The sequence below is a fragment of the Cebus imitator genome, unplaced genomic scaffold, assembly GCF_001604975.1.
Source record: "Cebus imitator isolate Cc_AM_T3 unplaced genomic scaffold, Cebus_imitator-1.0 Scaffold170, whole genome shotgun sequence".
In the NCBI taxonomy this organism is placed as follows: domain Eukaryota; kingdom Metazoa; phylum Chordata; class Mammalia; order Primates; family Cebidae; genus Cebus; species Cebus imitator.
The window spans coordinates 1,046,815-1,066,249 of NW_016107485.1; the positions used below are offsets into that span (position 1 = coordinate 1,046,815).

The following is a 19,435-nucleotide window of genomic DNA, read 5'->3' on the forward strand; positions in this document are numbered from 1 at the left end:
TGCTGGTAAGAGAGATACTGCGGCCACATCTACACGCAGAGGAAGAGAGTGATGTGTCTAATAGCAATATCGGCCACAGGAGCAGGAGCAGGAGGCGATCCCATACTGTTTTGTATTTGTGGTTCCTGCTCTCGATGTCATTCTCTGAAATGAATCCTGCAGAGAAAGAATAATCAGATCCAATTCTCCATTGGATTGTCCTTTTGGTAAAGGGCAAATTTTTCTGTTTCTATGTTTTCCTTGGCTTCCCTAGGATCTCATGGACCATTTCCCCTGCTATCAATTGCTGTTGCCTGCAGTATAAAAAATAAAATTTTTAAATAAATTAGAAGATTCTATAATTCTCTCTAAAATCATAAATGATGTGTCAAGGCCAAATTCTTCCCTTCTATGACTTATCCATATATGAACTCATCCTTATATGATTAGCAGGAATAATCATACCCTGAGCCAGCTAGCAAAGCCCGTGGGGACAGAGACCACTCAGAGAAGGTCCTTGTTCTCCTGAGTCACATAAAGGGAGCCACAGAAGGCAGGAGTGGAACTCAGGTGTACTGAGTTCTAGTCCCAGCTCTGCCTCTACCTATCTACATGAACTTGAGCAAATTTAACCCTCAGAGCTTCAGCATTTTCATCTTTAAAATGAGGGCATTGGCCCAGGCAGTCTCTAAGTTCCTTGTAGGTCTCACATTCTAGGATGCTAATGTGTAAAATTGTAGAGCTGACCCAAGAGTTATTAATTTATATCCCCCTGTGCATGTTGCTTGAACTCTTCATTGCCCAGCAAGAAGAAAAGGGAAAACGTGCTTCTTCATTGGGGGGTAGCATAATTTCCTGGTTCACTATGTGTGACTCATCAGAGCCTGGAGGTCCATGCCCAGATGCCAACTTGGAATCCAGTTATTATTGCATCTGGGAGAGAGAAAAGTGCTGAAAACAGCCTTTGGGAAGCCATCAATTTGGCCAAAACAAAAGAAGAAGAAGAAGAAGGCTCTGTCTAGTGTGATAACATTTTGTTATCTTATTTATCATCCTCATCCCTGAAATCCATTCTGCTCTCTCCTATATCTGCTCTGAAAAACAGAAGGAGGACAGCCCTCTCCCAGGCAAGATGGGGCCCCTGTGGGGAACTGAGGGGTGTCTCTCTCAGCAAAGTTGACGCCACATCCCTTTCAATTATGCTGACGCCTCTGGTTTTTGTAAAGGTGCTCACCCCTGTGGGTACCAGGTTAATAGGAAACTGACATTTGGAGCCAACATTAGAGGAATCAGGAAACTCAGCAAATACTATCTGGAATAATTTGTTTTTCTATCTGAAAATTGTCAGCGAGAGATTTTCATGTGCCTTAATAAATAGGAACAAAAGATGAATTTTTAATACAATTCAATTTAACAAATATTTATTAAGAGCCTACTGTTTTTCCCACGAATCATCCAAGCCAGTTTCTGGGCAGACATTATCATTGCGTTAAGGGATGTGGGGGGTTGTCAGCGGGCCAGAGATGGGACGAAAAATGACAGCAGATTCACCTCTAGGACCAGGACATGGTTAACCACGGTGGCCCTGGGTAAGTAGCTTAGCTTCAGAAGAAAATGTACACAATGGCATGGGTAATCTAAAACACCAGGCAATCAAAAATATTCTTTTCTGATTGGCTTTAGCATGTATTTCATTCTTTTGCGGGGCACGTTTATCTTGCCAATTAAGTATTCTCTTAAGCTGATCTGTAAAATCTACAGGGAGAAAGTATTTTAAGAATTATATGTTTCTGCAATTAGGCTCCCAGCAGTCAACAAACAAGTGGTACTTTTTGTCTTTCCAGTCATGAAAAAGGGAGCCTGGCATCTCTGGTGGCCCACCAGGGTCTCCTTCCTGCCTTAGGTCACAAGCACCATAAACCAGCAGGCCGTTTTCTTTCTTACAAATCTGTAGAGCAGGGTGGACAATGAAAGACGTCCTGCTAGGTTTTCAGGAAATGAGTTCCTTGGGAAGCCACAGAACTTTGGACCATCCCTGACATGGTTGGTCCTGCTGTCCTCACAGCCTGAATCCTGGGCTGTATGAGTAGGATAGGGGCAAGTCCAGAGGATTGTTCATGGTGCTGGCCCCCCTTGCATCCCTAATCACGCTAGAAGCATGACCAGGGTCTGAGAGGAGGAAGAGGCAGCACGAGAGGAGGAAGAGGCAGCACAGCACTAACAGGGACTTTTGGTTAAGGGCCTGGGCACTGTGTGAAGAACACTGAGATGCTCAACTTTGGGAAGGGGACTGAGTTAATTGTGAGCCTGGGTGAGTACCTCGACTTCAGAGGTAGATTTAGCAGAACCCCTCTACACCTAACTCCTGGCAATCAGAGGGCTGAAACACTTGGCCAGATAATGAATTCTCTTATCCAGTGGGAAAAGGCTGTAAAGAACAAACCACCTTTCCTATGGGTAAGCAAGAGTCTGTAGTTGATGTAAAGGCGGTAGCTCCTGTGGGAGAGAAGGAAATAAGAAATTTATATTTGGAACGGGGATGCAAGTAAGAGTGAAGCTTAGTAAGTGCTATCTTTAAACCAAAGGTGTCGGGTTATTTGGTTTGGTTTTTGAATTATCTGGAAGTTCCAAAGAAAGAACACTTCTCCCTGACGATTTGATTGCAAAATTCTGACTTCAAACTTCTAAAAAGATCAAATGTTAAACCAGATAGTAAGCTTGAAAAACTCTATTTCTCTATGTAATAAGCAGAAACCTACTTTTCTTTTGCTTACTTGTTTGTTTTATTTTGTTTAGGAAATAGGAGGATTAGATGCCCTGGTGGTGAGTGGGGAGGGCAGGGACATTTGCACAGCATTTCTAGATGAATTAGATTCAAATAACCAAATCAAAGACTCTCAGCTCAGAAACTAATTAAAGATCTCCTCACCCACCTCTTTAATTTTGCAAATGAAGACAGTGAAACTCAGAGAGGTTATGAACTTGCTCAAGGTCACACAACTGAGCCCGATATCAAGATCCAGGGCAAAGCCAAGACAGCTCATAGTTCTCACCAGCCCAGACCCAAGGGAGAAAAAACATCATAGTCCTTGGCCACGGCAGCATCATTTGCATCCCAAACATTCCTTACCCAAGACATAATGAACTCAGAAAAAAATCCTGAGTTCCAGAGGGAGATAAAATCATCCTGTGCCTGTTGAAAGAAAAAGCTAGCTGAAGTAGAACAATAATTGAACTTGATATTAGGGGAAAGGTGCAGTCATCTGCAGACTGAGAGAGGGGTGGAAAAAACAAAATGAAAATGCCAGTCTTGTCTTCAGACAATGACTATGACCACAGAACACTACCCTTAAGTTCTGCATAGCTAATGTCTTTCCCGGTGAGGTTTATATTCTATGATAGATTGCACCAGCTCTGTGATTGTTTTGGACCATAGAATATGTATGTAGAATTGGTTTGTTGAGCCTTCTGGTGTCTTGAAATGAAAATTATATCTCTGGACTTATCTCCCAGGCCTGAAGCCATAAGCTACTGGAAAGAAAGATACCATCACTTATCCTTCCTCTGAAGCTTAAAAATTGGAGAAAAATTCTAGCTCTTGGGTAGCTCTGAAAAGCTTGGTTCATTGAGCTGACACCACAGGTTTTTGCAAAGCCCTTCAGCACAGTGTTTAGCAAACCAGTGGCTCTAGATTGACCTTTGGGGAAGGAACACAGCTCACTGTCTATTTTGGTAAGTGGAGGAGAGCATTGAATCCTCTGCCTGAATGTGATCTATCTTATGCCAATGAGTCAAGATACGGCTTCTTGCCCCACCTCTGCCAACATTCAAGTCCTGCCTGGCTCAACGATGCTCATGGATGTGCACGTGTGCAGCAGGATGCCACTTTTTCTAACCTCTCACAAAACCACTTGTCCCCTTCACCAAAGTGCTTGGTGGCTCTTCTGTGCCCTCATGGCCCTGCTAGTTCATCAGTTAGAGGAAGACAAGTGCCCAAGGACTTTCATATTTTTAGGTCATTGTGAAAAGGGGAACATTGGCAGTGTGTTTGCCTTCTTGGGAGGAAAATGATGAGTTATTGATTTCTGTATGCTAGTTGACTTGCTGCACTACTTCTCTTATCACATTTAATCCTTATACCAAGTCTGTGAGTTAGGAGCTATTATCCTCATTTTATAGAATGAAAATTTTTATATTTTATATTTTTATAGAAGCACAGAGATGTTGAATAACTTGTTCACAGTAATGAAGTAAGAAAGAGAACCTGGAATTTAATTCTTGGCACTCAAATTCCAGAGCTAAATGCTTTTTAGTGAGGGGAGCATGTCTGGAGGGAATGTCCCTGATGCTCTAGTCTCTAAGGTTGCTAAAATAATCCCTAAAGAAGTGTGGTCTCAGCAAGTAAAGACAGCGTTGATCAACAGGACCACTGTGACCCAGTTACATATTCTTAATCCTTACAACATCATCAAGCAGTAATTGTTTTCCCCACTTTACAAATGGGGAAACTGAGGTGCTGCAAGTTAAGAAACCTGTCCTGGGTTTCAAACTCAAGCCTGTCTGACCCCACAGTCTGAGCTCTTTCAAATTAACTGCAACTGCTGACCAGCTAGATTAACTAATTACTTAATAAGACGACAACCTAACGTGTTATAAGGTAAGAGAGTCATCAAATTTGTTCCGTAGGTCCTCTCCTTTTTCAGGAATAGCCATACAATTGTATAATTTTAAGCTTCCCCGGGAAAGTGGGTGGAGCCCTAGCTCCCCGCCCGTGGTGGAGGGTCTTGGCAGTATTTGTAAAGCAGTCTGTGGGGGTGTAACTCAGGCGGATCTGAAAAGCTCGTCTTTGGAAAAGGAACGAAACTGACAGTAAACCCATGTAAGTCTAAATAACTATTGCTTCCAAATTTCTTTCTGGAATCCTTATTTCCAAATTTTCAATTCTGTTTTATAACCCAATTCCAAACCACAGCAGCCCCCTTAATGAATTCCAATGCGAACAACTGCTGGTGTACTCCTACTACACGCAGGTCTCTGCTATTTGCCCTCACGTGCTATTTTATCTAACAGCTGAGAAAGACAGTGTCAGTGGAGCACTGAGTTAAGGAGTCAGACTGTTCAAAAGCTTAATTCTTTATTATAATTGGTGAGATTTTCCATGGGACTAAGAGAAAATTGATTAACTCTCTGAGCCTCTATTTTCCTCCTCTGTAGAATGGGGGAGGCACTTCCTGTTCCCATTTTATCACAGTAGGCATGCTGTGAGGGGATATTGGCACATTTCCAATAAGGTGACAATGAGTGTGAGGAGAAAGGAAGGTCCCAGGTGGTCCATAAATTATTTCACCAGTCCCAAATTACAAACAGCTGGTTTTATCATGGGGATTCTTAGATGACAAGTGAGCACTTAACTAAATATCAAGGGGAGTTTGGGCAACGGAGTTTTTGTAGACTCTCGTGTCATTGTGCTATACTGGAGTCGGTAAGCTGACATTCAGAAAAGGAACAGCTCTGAGTGTTAGCCCAGGTATGTTTTAATGAATGTTATTTGTTTCCAAACATAAGCCACCATCCTTAGAAATTCCGTGAAAGATAACTAAATATCCTGTCCATTATTAGTGTCTTTCACCATGGGGCTTTCTGGAGAAAATGACAATGTGGGCAGCCCCTGACTGCAGCCCCTTTGGAACTGTTTAACACTTTTAAGTACTTGGGAATGTTAAGTGTGTTTTTGTTAATAGTGGAGATATGTGTCTGACAAATGGAATCTGAATTGAAGTTTTAGTGTGTAGGGGCAGAAAGCATTTAGAAAGGACAAAGGAAAGGACAGATTAGACTAAAATACATACCAATGGCTGGGAGTACACAATGCAGCCTAATCCAAAGGAAACAGTGAGGTGGAGCCTGCTGATATAAACGACTGAGCCAGCACTCCATGTCCGCTGACTTGTCTTCCCAAAGCTTCCATATTGGTGCAATTAGGAAAAGAATTGTCCAATCCCCGTAACTCAAAATCTTGGAGCCAAGCTAAATTGGGTAAAGCTGTGTGAGATTTTCTGGTACTGACACTGACGACAAGCTGATATTTAGAGGGAAAATGTAAGATTGAAAGGAAATAGTCATATTAGAAAGACCATGAACTTCTGAATATATGTCCCAGGATGCTGTTAACTGTTGCGTTTCTGATTGGGTCCTCATGGATCATTTTCATCTCCACCTTGCCTGAGCTGTCTGCATCAGAGAAGCCCCTTTTGATACACACTCACTTCTGTGTCCCTCATTGAAAAGGTGGCAACTAAGCTTGGAAGCCTGAGAGAAGGATTCCCTAATCCAAATGCAGTACTAAGGGGGATATTTTAAGTGTTGCTCCACCACTCTCAAAACAAACCTAATTTCAATTAACTTGAATGTGGCTGACATTTTGTTGCATAAGGGAATCTCTGTTTTCTATGTTAATGGAAGCTCATTCCAAACCATTGTTTGGGGTTTAACTTTTGCTCATAATTCCCAAAAGATACCAGCTATTCAATGAGTATCTCAAAATAAAACTACTTTCATGATCAAATTATTATCCCCCTTAGAAAGACTAGAATCAGAATGTCCTAGTAGTATGCGAGCTCCATGTGACCTTCCTAAAGTTCCTCATGCCTAAAACAGCGTAAGAGAGAAAAGCATTTCCATGCTAACCTGTGTGTCCATTGGCTAACAAGGGTCTAAAGAGCAGGTGAGTCAGCTGCTGTATTTCCAAACTGGATTGGACATTTAGAGTCCTCCAGATAATAAAAATGATAATTAGGAAAAGCACACACATTTCTACTTTTATTTATAATTCTCATCCTTCCCAAAGAACTGTTATAAATTCTCTCCCACAGGTGTTACATTCATTCTTCTTTTGGTTCCTCTATTTGTGATGTGTACTGAGATGAAATATTGGTTGAGATTCAAAAACCCCATGAGATTTAACTTAAGCTTTCCCTGTCAGAGAGATTCTAAGCACTAAAAGATAGGAAGTTGATATTTGGGAACTAGATTAAAAAGAAAATCCAAATTAATCCCAAGGAGCAAGGCTCAATAGATAGTTATTTATACATAGCATGTCCACCCTGCAAGCCTAGTTGCTCAGTTGACTGGACTGCCCCTATCTTAGTCTTGCCTGGAAGAATAATAAGTTGTTTGCCCCATACCTGTCTTGAGAAATGTCAGCCTCCAGACCTAAACACTCCTTGTGATTTGGTTTATTTCTGTAGAGTTTATTATTATACACAGTGTTCTGGAAGTAATAGAAAAATGCTTAGAAACTCCTGCAAATGGAAATGAAATGTAAATTTAGACCGTAAATACATGACTGCAGTAAATAGATAGCAAGAAAAAGGATGAAGAGATTAGAAATTTGCCACATTTCTCTAACCCTAAAGGGGATGTTTCTATAAATAATTTAAAACTATTGAAGACAAAGAGGGAGGAGGAAGGAGAACAGGGGCAAACAGATTTTCTCCTAATCCTTTTCATTTGGCAAAATTGGAAATGGTTTTTCAATCAAATTTCCCTGAGCAGAGGAAGAAACCATGTCTGACACTGAAGTTCCTATAGGTAGGAGTCTCTAGAATAGATTTTGAGGTTGGCCTCCTGTTAGTGACAAGTGCTGGTAACGCCTTTGTTGGGGGAAGGGGCTGAGCACGAAAATAAATCCAAGTAAGTGTGGAGGGTCAAGAAGATCTCACGACGCCGGATTTCCCCTGGATTTTCTGCATTGCCTTTTCACCTTTCCTGTCTTAGCACGACAAATAAGGTCTCAGATGAGCAGGCCCTTGCATTCAAACCAGAAATTTTAAGAAGGAAGCCAGATTAACTTCTCTCAGGAGACCTAGTATACTCTGACTTTAAAGATTCTTTTAATCCACCTGTTTTTAGGGAGAGCTCTATAAAAGCTGAAAGAAAGGTTTAAAAAAAAAAGTTAAAATTCTATGGGTGAAAATAAAAATGTTAAATATTTGATTGGCAAGGAAACGGAAAAGTCTGGACCATGTCTAAAGGAGGCTTTGTGAAGGAGAAAATGAGCAGCCCAAGGAGACTTTGTCCTAAGCTTATCCGGTTAGTGAAATTTGGGCCATTCTCTGCCACAGGCTTGGGCTGCTAGGAAGGCAGATCAGTCGTCTTCCTCAGAGGGGAGAGGTGGCGCCTCATTGGCAGTTTCTGTAAAGCCATGTGCTGTGGTGTGACTCAGGGAGCCCAGAAGCTGATATTTGGGCAAGGAACCAGACTGACCATCAACCCAAGTAAGTATGAAAGGGTGAAGCTACATGCAACTGGCTATAGTCTTTTCCTTTCTGGGTCATGTCCTGCAAGCGCTCCTTGAGGGACATATACTCATTTTGCATAGTCCTTTATGGAGAAGCAGACCCGGAAAGACAGGAAAGCCCCCAAATTTCTACTTTTACACACATCCCTGTAAAAAAAACTTGTGCTTCCCTCCCCTTCTACAGTTTCCAGTAAATCAGAATCCAATGAGTTGATATGAGCAATTTCAATGGAAAAAAAAGCAGAGAAATAGTTACCCCAACAAGTGCAAAAAGTAGAAACTGAGTACCAGCCAGGGGAAGACAATTAGGAAAGAAAAAAAAAGAAAGAAATGGATTACTGGAACTCTGATGGCAGCTTAGTCACAAAGAAAACAATTAAAAGTTTTAAACAAAAAAAACTTTAAAGATATATATACACACACATATAAGTGTGTGTGTGTGTCAGGGCTTCATTCCCCTCTGGAAGCCCAGCACCCACCTACAGCAGCTGCCTGGACTTATTATCAAATAACCTATCAACCTGTAGTTTAATGAAGAGTTGAGCAATCGAGGTCATATTGACCCCCAGGACCCTCTGCAAAGAGCAGCTTCTGTTCATGTTTCTGTAAAGCCTTCCATGGCTGTGAGAATAGTGGAGGTGCCAACAAACTGACATTTGGAAAAGGAACTCTCTTAACCGTGAATCCAAGTAAGTTTGAAGGGAGCTGGGAAATGGGGGATTCAATCACTTCTTTAAATTACTTACCCCTCCAAAAACACCCCGGCTTAGGTTCCAAATCTAATGTTTGTGCTGGGGGGATATGGTGCCCATCAGAGGGATTAGAACTGCATTGTACAAAGACTAAATTACTTTCAGCCTAAAACATTCCTATCATCCATCTTAAACAAGATTATTGGTGCAAGGAGCAAAATTGAATACAGAATCCTGAGGGATCCAGCTAAGGGTCAGGAAATGTTTGCCAAAAAGATAAAGAGGAAATTGGCATATTGTAACTCTGCAAACACAGTAGACCAAATATAAATTTTCCAGACTTAGATACTAACACTCCTCTTAAATTTATTGCCTGAAGTAATGGGACCCTGCAATTGCATTAACTAATGCTGAAAGTTCTATAAGCAGGCTCCTTTTCTTCTTTTACCTTCACTTTATCTCTCTGAAAAGAACTGTTCTCAATCCCCAGTGCAGTAACTGAGGTCCCGTGGGTGGAACTGTCTGGTTAACTCAGGCAGCGCATTTAACCCCACTTTTTCCTTGGTTACCAAAATGATGGATTCAGCCTCCACTTTACTTAGTTCACCTGAGAAGGGGAAAATTCATCTGTCCTCTGAGTCGTGAGAATAGAGCAGCACATTCTCTCCAAATATACACCCACCCTTCCCTAATGGTAATGTGTGAGTACTTAGAAAAGTTTTAAAATGTTATCTATAAAAGTAAGGCACTATGGTTGCTATTGGCACTTCTTGAAAATTTGTGCTGCTGTTGGACTTCTGAAATGGTTCTTATAAACTAAGACTGGAGAAGACTGACTTGTAAAATTCAGGTAAAATGAAAATGGGAAAAACCTGTCAAAGGGCTCCAGTCTCCTAAGTGCCCTGATGTTGAGTAAAGGCCAGCTGCCCCAGTTTTACTTACTCAGATCGATCTTCTTTCTGTGATTAAGAAGAAATGCACACTGGGAAAGGGTACTTTGAAAAACACAGCCCAAGCAATATTCATAAAAAGACTGGCACTGGTGGCCAGATGAGTGGTAAAGGATTTGGTGACACTATGCATGCAGCATTGAGGGAGTTAATGCAGACTTGCTAGCAGACGGCTTGGAATGATCTGGGATAGGCCCTGCCTGAAGAACATACAGTGTGGTTAGCCATGAAGCTCCCATGCACAGAAGCGCCTTGCTCAGCAGGGACAAAATCAGCACGTCTGTGACAACAGCAACAATGAATAATATATAATGTTGTTAAATCCCAGGCATTCAGCAGTGTCCCCTGAGGTCTTATCAAATTAAAGCTTCAAGTGGATTCATAGGAACATCCCAGGAGACTCAACACTCAGTCGCTTTTTGGAGGGTGGGCAGCCAAGGCTAGGGACCAGACAGTAGGCTTTTTTCTTTGGTTTCTTACTGGAAACACACTAGGGCAGGGCTCTGCGGTGGGTTTTCTGGAATGCAGAGAAGCTGGAGCCCCTCTCAGCACTTGGTCAGCCTCTTAGGGGACTGAGAACCGTAACAACCCCTTTACTTTAAAACATTGACAAGGTCAGGGAATTTTGACAGCCTGACTAGGCAAAGAAAACATCTGTGCAAGGCTAGCACTCATCCAGAGCTCTGGACAGTAATCGTATGCCAGGTTTCCCATGCAGTGGACTCTTTAGCTGTAGGAACTACATGGCAAGGCTGGAGTCCAAGGAACCCGTGATTAAATTCTGTTTTCCTGCAGTAAGTGGAACACAGAGATTATTGCCACAGCAACACTTTAGTGCCTGTCTGTTTGAGGGCCTCAGCTGAGGGCAGGCATCTGGTTTTGCTTATGTCCTTTGCAGGCTGAAGAGAGGGTGGGAAGTTCTTTAGACAGTGAATATCATGAAACAGTGAAGAGATGGGGAGGGTAGTTTGAATCCCTGACTACTGTCCTTTAAAAAAATGGATACGTCTTCTTAGCTATATAATAGCCTCTTTCTCTCACCCTTTTCATGATAGTAAGCAAGCTCAAACTTTAATCCTTTGTAATAAGTGGTTACTTGAAGAGATGACAAATAGGCTAGCATAAATTCAGTCAAAAAAAAAGTCTGAGTTAAAAAACTGAATTCAATTAAACAGATATCTGTTTTTCATACCCTTTGGGGATAGGGTTTGATCATCACCACGTAATGAAACTGCCTGGATTTTGCTCTTAACATTTTTTGGTGACATCCAGATACAGCTAGGGAGACTCCCAGGATTCCTGTGGTTGTGTTTGTCAGCAACAGAAGCATTGTTTGGTCAAGAGATGAAATTTACAGGAACCCCAAGTAAATGTGCAAAAGCCTGCCTCTAACAGAGACCTCACTTAACCCTACCACTGTGGCCACTGAGCTGCTCTGTGAGGTCAGAACACCTCAGGTGAGACTGTGGAGCGACCAGATGTCCTGGTTTACCTGGGATTCAGGGGTTTTTCAGGACAAAGGTCTTGCTTTGCTCAGCCCAGAATGATCCCCAGAATAGTTAATCACCATAACAAGGCACAGATATAAACTTTTTTCTGTGAACTACTACTTACATTTCACCAGATTCAAGACTGACAAAAAAAGCTACGTTGTGTGAAGGCTCAGTTAAATGTGCCCATCATTTTATTTCTCATGCTAGAGCATGAAGGGAAGCTCAGGAGATGGTGTTTCATGAGGCTGCAGTCTAAACCTCATCTGATTCTAGTCACCAAAAAGCTGAACGCTCTCCTCCTGTCTCCTTGTAATCAATTCATTGTCATCAGAAATATGTGACACCTCGAGGGGAGGGTAGGACATGTCTTGAAAACTGATCAGAGAAATTGTCCTGAAAATGATGCTGTAAAATGGAAATGAGACCTTTAGAAAGAGAGATGCTGAACGTGAGAAAGCAGTAAGCCTCAGACAAAAACCAGAGGAACTAGAGAGATACGGGAAGCAGGAGGCCGGCCCTGGGGGGACGTGGTAGGTCAGTGTCCCAGGACCAGAGGTGGAAATGGTCTTCTGACCTTTGGTGGGAAGTGAGCCTCACAGATCCAGGTCCCTTTGGGTGAGTTTACTCTCCCCAGAATTAAAAGAGGAGGAAGTCTGTGGGCTTCAGAAGTCCCCCTGGGGTTCTTGTAAAGGCCTCCACTGCAGTGCTAAACCACTGGTGGTACTGGCTTTGGAAAGCTGACATTTGGACAAGGGACCATCTTGACTGTCCATCCAAGTAAGTGTAACAGGACACAGCAGTATACTGGAAATTCTGAAATTTCACCTCAGTGTCAGGTTTTAAAGAACCAGATCTTGCTTGAAGTTAAGTGGTGTCCTCTGAGGTCCTTTCTCTTCTTTAACCTCAGTATTCACAGACTTCCTTTTGGACCCTGAGTCGTTAGGTCTGTCTCCTTGCTGTGAGTACAGCTGACCTTAATGCTGGAATGTCAGAATCTTTCCAGCTTTCAGGATCTTCTCTGGAGGCGATGCCCTAACTTTTTTGAGGGGGAAGTCACCCTTTCCAAATGACTCCCCTGAGTAACCCATTCTGTTTAGTAGCATTCCCTGTCAGAAAGTCCTTCCTTACATCAATCTTAAGTTATTCTTGGTATAGCCGAGGCCGTTTCCACCAGTATCATCCACAAGAAAGAGGAAAATTGAGAGCAGGGTTTGAATAGGTATGTGGTATTTGGTTCAGAATGGGTTTTAAATGAAAGCAGAGAGGGAAAAAATGAAAACTAAATGGGAATCTGAGGTCTTATTTCAAATCCCTCTGTGTTTCCTGTCTGTTGTCGCCTTTTGCTTCTATAGATGCAAAACTACAAAGAGAGAGAGTGGGGAGAGAAAGCATTGACAGAAATAAACATCCACTGTGTCCATTCCCTATCGCTGAAACCAACAGGCAAGGGATTACAATTAATTCCAAAGAGTTTCAGACACACGGCTTAATACCTTTCTCCTCGTGGTGACTTGTATCCTGGCTGATAATTAGAGCAGATAGAAAGATTTGGCTTTGGTGTTTTGCTGCTGCACCCCGCTGGGAAGAGACAGAAACTTGACTGTTTTTTAAGATTCATAAAGTTCCTTCTGTCAGTCGTTGTAAAACTCCCTGAAGCGAGATGATGCATGACAGCTATGGGAAGCTGATATCTGGAAAGGGGACACAACTAACCGTGAAGCCAAGCAGGCTGGAAAGACCCAAACTGACAGTGTCCCTTATGTAGTTTTGCTCCCTTCCCTGTTTCAGGCCTTTTGGCGCGTTCCTGTAGGGATTCTAAGGGAGTCAAACAGAAATGGATTCGAGAGAGTCTGGAGCCCCGTGGGTGCTCAGAAATGATAAAGGAATGAGAGACAGAAAGGAAAAGCAGGAATATGTCTTTCACTGCAGCTTGTTAAGACTGAGATGGGAGGTGGATGTCAGAGAAGGGCGTCAGCACTCCAGTTGCTATTGCAGAACAGTTTTCCTAGGATCGCCATCAAGGGCAGTGTCTTTTTATGTCTATTTATGCTAAATATAGGGATGAGTCCAATCCCTGTATTTCTGGAGTAGCTGCCCTTGTGCAGACATAGTTGGTCAGACAGCTAGCACAATCGCAGGTCGGTGTGTATGGAGAAGGCCACTTGAAACCTCCACCTGTATCTGCTCCATTCAGTGACAACATGAATTCATGCCAGGTGGGTGTGGATTTGGACTATGCCAGTGCCACTATAAGGCTGAATGTTGAGTTGTTGTGATCATCTTGATGTGTGAGATGCCTCCAAGTGAAGTCTGGTTCTAATGAGCAGGGTGCAGGTTGGACCAATATTGCCCAATTTCTTTTGTGTTTCCCCAAGCCCAGCAGTGTGGGAGCCAACACAGAGACTGACATTTGAGGTAGGGATCCTATTGACTGAAATATGCCGAAGGGATCTGAAAGGCCAAAACTGCCTTCAGAGCTCAGCCTTTGTTGTTAGCTCTTTGGCAGTTGTCATTTCAGCAAAATGCATCCACTTAGAAAGGTCAGCTCTTCACTAGCCAGACAAATTAGAACAACATATTGACCAGAGATAAGGAGCTGGGAGCCCAGATCTCAGCCTCTGAGAGCCTGGCATTTCCAGTTCTTTAATCACAGGAGCCGGTGAGCATATGCTATCTCGGAGAAAGCAGATCAATGGTGCCTGAGGACCTGGTGTCACCAAGCTAGGGCTTAGAGACAGAAATGAGATGCAGATGGGGATGTTGTATGGATTGGGGAATAATAGAGAAGGGAGGAGGAAACAGGGAGTTCAATGATGCTTTTTAAAACCGTAGCATGTGAGAAATTGTAATGACACAAAGGTGAAGAAATATATATTGTATAGATTCCTAGCAAGTTTCCTACCATTCCCAACAGAATCTGGCCTCACTGTGGCTTGAACTCACAGATCCTATAGGTAATGCTGAATGATACCTGAGATGCCTTTTGAAGTGGCGTCAAGACAGACTGGGCTCTAAGATCTTTAAGAGTCACCTGTCAGTTATTGTAAAGGTTTGGATGGCTGTGTGACAGCCTCCAACAGCAAGGTGACGTTTGGGCCAGGAACAAGCTTATCAGTCATTCCAAGTAAGTCTCCCTGGGATGCTGCCCGTGGAGTGTGGTGGGGCTGACAGTCTCATGCATTAGGGCTTAAATGACTGTGCAGATAGCATGGTGGTTGAGGACACAAAATTGAGAGAATTGAGATACACTGGCTCTGATCAGGGGAAAAAAAGGTCACAGAATAGCAAATATAGGCTTAGTCCTTCAAAGGTAGCACAGATAACATGGGACTTGAATGTGGCAATTTGAAAGACAACCTGTGGTCTATCAGCACATTCTAACTGCACACGGGGGACAAAAAGGGGTAGGACAATAAGCAATGGACATTGCATGATGGGGGTGCTAGGGAAATGAGGCAGGTCGGAAAGAAGCAAGGTGATTGGAGCCTCATTTGGGGTTAATCTAGAGAAGATGAATTGTTCCAGAAATTTCACAAAGAAATGTAAAGTCCAGAGGTGTAATAGGGGGTCCTGATTAAAATCCACTTCAGAATCATATGATCATCAGGAGAGAAATTAAATCTTAAAAGAAAAAGAAGTTTTTAAATGCCCAAGCACAAAACAAATGGATCTACACCTTTAATTAGATAGCAAGCAGCACAAGATGCACGTTAGCCTTCCTTTTAATCCCTTCTCGGGAGGAATCAGTGCCTCCAGCTGCACATGGTCACTCACAGCTGCTCTAAGCCCCAGAGCTCCTTCCCAGTAATAAGCTTTCTCCTGCGCCTGCACGGGGGAAGGAGATGCCTGCCTGCCTGCCTGCCTGCCTGCCTGCCTGCCTGCCTGCCTGCCTGCCTGCTGGTCTGCCTTTCGGTCCGTCACTAGGTAGGGCCCCAGGTGTAAGCTCTGTCTGTTTTGTCTAAACCAACAAAAACCAGGCTGTCTCTTCTGCCTGGTTTTTGTTGAGCTTCCTATCACAGTGGAACACCGGTAACCAGAGGTTCTATTTTGGGACAGGGACAAGTTTGACAGTCATTCCAAGTAAGTCAAAATTTCCCATCACCATTGTGTTGAACAAACCCTTTAAAATGTAGAAAGAACTGTCAAGGTCTGCTACTCTATTTCTCTGCTTCTAGGTATAACTTTATCTGGAGCAGAGTAAAGACCACCCCCCCACCACCACCAAGAATGATTTATGCCTGGGCAGGTCTTTATTTCCCTGCCTGAACACTCCTGAAGTGGGTGGGCAGGTGATGTCATTTATAGCTGGCCTTTCTAGCTCACCCCCACATCTGCACCAGCCAGAGAAGCTGGGGCCTTTGTGGCACAAGCCTCAGGAGCAGAGAATGGAAGGACACTCTTAGAGGAGAGAGACTAGGAGGCTAGAAGGGAAATGAGGTAACTTTACAGAAAACTGAATATGGGATGGTGTAAAAGGATGAGAAAACAACAGCGGGTCCACACTTGCTCTTGTGTTTAGACCTGGGGGATGCACTGATACCAGCTGGAGAGAGAAAGAGGATCTCTGTTCTCTCTGAAGAAAACTTTGGCAGAAAAATCAAAACAGATCGCACATGTCAAGTCTCTCGTAATTACAGCCTTTCATCCCAGTTTCTCTCAGTTGTTCCCGCAGGAAATGGTAGGAAAGGGTCACTGGTGCCTTTGATGTTGTGGATCCATTGCAGGAAGGGGATTTGCAAGAAATGGGGCAGGGGCTCGCAGTAGAGTTTGGAGAGTTTAGAGTGATGGTTTTTGCGATGACTTAGAACACTGTGTATCTAGCTCCGGATATGAGAAATTAACCTTTGGGACTGGAACGAGACTTACCATTGTACCCAGTAAGTTCTTCATCATTGGTTAGGAAATCAGCCTGCATAAGATTCTGGGGGGTCGTAGTAGACATGTAGGCTTAGAGAATTTCCATCTGTCCTTGTTCATAACTGGTAGAGGCAGGTGGCAGCCAAATATCTAAGTTTTCCAGGGGAACTCCAGTCCTATTTAATTCAAAACTAGAAAATATGATTCACAATTCTGTTTTTGCTGCTACCATCAAGTGCTAATGTGACATGTGAAGAGAATTCAGGCATAATTACTGCATCTTCACTGTTATCTTGTGTGATAAGTTTAACTTTGAGTACCGCAAGTGTTTGGAAGAAAGGGTAGACACATAGAATATCAAAGAGACGAGCAAACCAGGAGACCCAGAAGGCGGGCAGACAGAATGTCGGGCAGTATAATTTTACAAAACTAATCCAGAGTTGTGTCTGTCTCTGCAAATGGCAAGGTATCTGGAAAGGTGCTAAGTGCTAATGTTCTGGGTGGGGCAGGATTATCTAAATAGAAGACTAAACACTGATCTCAGGGGGAAAGTTTGCACTTGAAAATCTCTGGGTGGTTTTTTGTCTTATTTTTCCAATGAAGTTTAGTGTGGCAGCACATCTGCATTTAGTTAATTACAATTTGGGTGAGGCACAGAATTAACTGTTAAAAACAACTATGTCTGAGATTAGGTAGATAGATAGAACTGAATGTATATACATAGGGTAGAAGAATGTGAGAAACATGGGCAGATAGATTTTTTGCACCTGCAATTAAACGCTATGGAAAATTTGAATATGTTCACTTTGTAACCAAAGGCAACCACACAAAATGGAATGGAAAGCATACTTGCAAGAGCAAGAACTGGAGGTATGGAACCTTTCTATCCTAACCACTCAGTTACCTAGAAGAATCTTTTTTTCTTTTTTGCTGCATTAGAAATTAAAGGCATGAGTGTTGAGGATTTGGGTAGGTCAGGCTTTTATAATGACAATTACATTACAAAGCACCTCTCAGCTAGGCTGGATAAAGCACTTTTAAACATCAAAGTCTTTTTCTTCTCTCTGGATAAGATAGAAAAATAGTGTCTCCTCACTCTGTATCTAGATACAGGGAGCTCAGAGCTCCAGACTTACAAAGTGAGACAGCAACAGAGCTGAGCTGTGGGACCTGGGGACCCAGTGACGGCCAGTCTGCTCCCTCGCACAGGTGCTATAGTAGCCATAACCCAGGGAACTGTCCCCACGTGAGAACGTAATACCTGCAGGGAAAATTCCACTTCCACTAAGAGCAGATCAGCATAAGAATGCCTTATCCAGCAAGGGGCAGTCAGAGGGGCTCTAAACCAAATCAGAGCCCCAAATATTTGAAAACTTGATGCGGAAGCCAGCTATAATAAATTTGCTTTCCAAGCAGTGCTTCCAGAAGCTGTTAGTGGTTGGTAGTTGCTAAGGGTTTTGAAAGTAGAGGACATCACAGCAGAGTGGAATTATTTGGAACAGCGGGCTATGATTAGAATTAATGAGATGTAGGAAAATCCTGGCTAGATGACTAGAAAAGTCCTGAAAGAAAAGATACAGTAAACCTTGGGGGAGTTGTAGCATTTATCCTAGTCCAAGCAGCAAAGAGCAGACACAAGGCAAATTCCAATAAACAATCGGCCTTTTTACTTTTATAAGTTTCTGCAATTATTACTATGTCTTCAGCCTCTTGGCCGAATATCAACAGGTCCTAAATGCAAAGTGGAACAGTCCTCTGTTTCCAGAGCCAAGTAACTCAGCCCCGCCCCACACACCATCCATGCTCAAGCACCGTTTTTGTAGAGGAGTTTGATGCTGTGTGAACTATGGAAACCAGCTGGTCTTTGGCTCAGGAACCATTCTGAGAGTCAAGCCTTGTGAGTATAAAACACTCGAGTCTCAGTCTGGGTTTCATTGCATATTAAGTAAACTTTTTCTGGCAGAGAAGTATTTGATTCTAAAGAAAGGAAAAGTAAGTTTTCAGGTGCAACACAAGCATTTCATTAGTGTGATTCATTAAGAATTTCCATGTGTTGCCTTTGAGGTGTTAATCACATCAGTTCACTGGTGAGATCCACAGTTTTAAAATTGAGTTAAATTTGAAAAAAAAGTCAGCATCTCTGTGGGCCACAGTGCTTGCTGTTTGGGTGTCTAGACTTCCAAAATGGAAATCTCAATCTGTAGTTTTGAGCTTGGAGATTTATCCCGAGCCTGTGGCTTAGAGATGTGGAAGAAAAGCCACATACTGCTGGGCTTTGTAGGTCATTTCTAGGATCAGTGTCATGAAAAAGCCTGGGTAGACAGGTTGGTGAGGAGACACTGGTGACAGGTGTCTGCCCTGTTTCTGTAAAGCTGTTGACAGCAGTGAGAAGAAAGGCAGCGGAGACAAGCTGACTTTTGGGACCAGGACTCGTTTAGCAGTTAGGCCCAGTAAGTCTAAGCAGAAAGTAAGATCTTTATGTCTTTTTCTATTATTTGTTCTAGCCTGACATTTGAGTTGTGTTCCTTTGGATTCCAGATGCACAGACCACAGTGTCTTTTCATGCTCCTCTTAATATTTGTGGCTAGGGGCTCTCTATTGTACCCATCTCTCCTACATGAGGGTCCTGTGGCCAGGTCCACACTCATAAAGAAGCCGCCAGTGATACAGTTGGTTGGTAGTGTGTCAAGAAACTCCAGTTGTCATCTCCAGGGCCCTTACTCTGGTTATGTGTGTTTCAAGCTTCTATGTCAGCAACAGAGGAGAGGGAGAAATGACCAGTAGCATTGACCAGGGCTATTAGCTGTACCTGGTGTCCATGGGTTTTAGAGCAGCTGTGGAGGTTCTGGGAGCTTCAGAGCATGAGTTTCTGGCAGAGGAGTTTATGTAAAGGGTTGGCCCAGAGTGCATATTCAGGAGGAGGTACTGGCAAACTCACCTTTGGCAAAGGGACTCGTCTGATCATCCAGCCCTGTAAGTGCCTTTGCCTGGGAGATGGGGTTCAAAATGCAGTCCTCATGGGGACATTTCTAAATTTTGGCTCATGTGCTTCTGGTGCCACTACCATTGTTGGCACTGTCCTAAGTATATGGAAGGTTTTGAGCCATGTAGATGAAGGAGGTGGTGCAGTTTGTTTCTTTAGAGGACTCCTGAGATCTGTCCTTT

At 43.0% G+C, this 19,435-nt stretch overlaps 2 long non-coding RNA genes and 1 gene segment (V, D, J or C); 1 reads left to right on the forward strand and 2 right to left on the reverse strand.

Moving 5' to 3' along the window:
* The window catches only part of LOC119473613, a 105,744-nt gene extending 96,777 nt beyond the window's left edge, over positions 1 to 8,967 (reverse strand). For both annotated transcript variants that reach the window (XR_005202812.1, XR_005202813.1), the window contains exons 1-2: positions 8,758 to 8,967; positions 7,164 to 7,280 (exon numbers count right to left, since the gene is read on the reverse strand). This is a non-coding gene — a long non-coding RNA (uncharacterized LOC119473613). The remainder of the gene's footprint in view (positions 1 to 7,163; positions 7,281 to 8,757) is intronic.
* LOC108315321 overlaps positions 1 to 19,435 on the forward strand; it is a 307,441-nt gene that overhangs the window by 231,054 nt on the left and 56,952 nt on the right.
* LOC108315341 overlaps positions 1 to 19,435 on the reverse strand; it is a 271,354-nt gene that overhangs the window by 230,599 nt on the left and 21,320 nt on the right. The window lies entirely within an intron of this gene.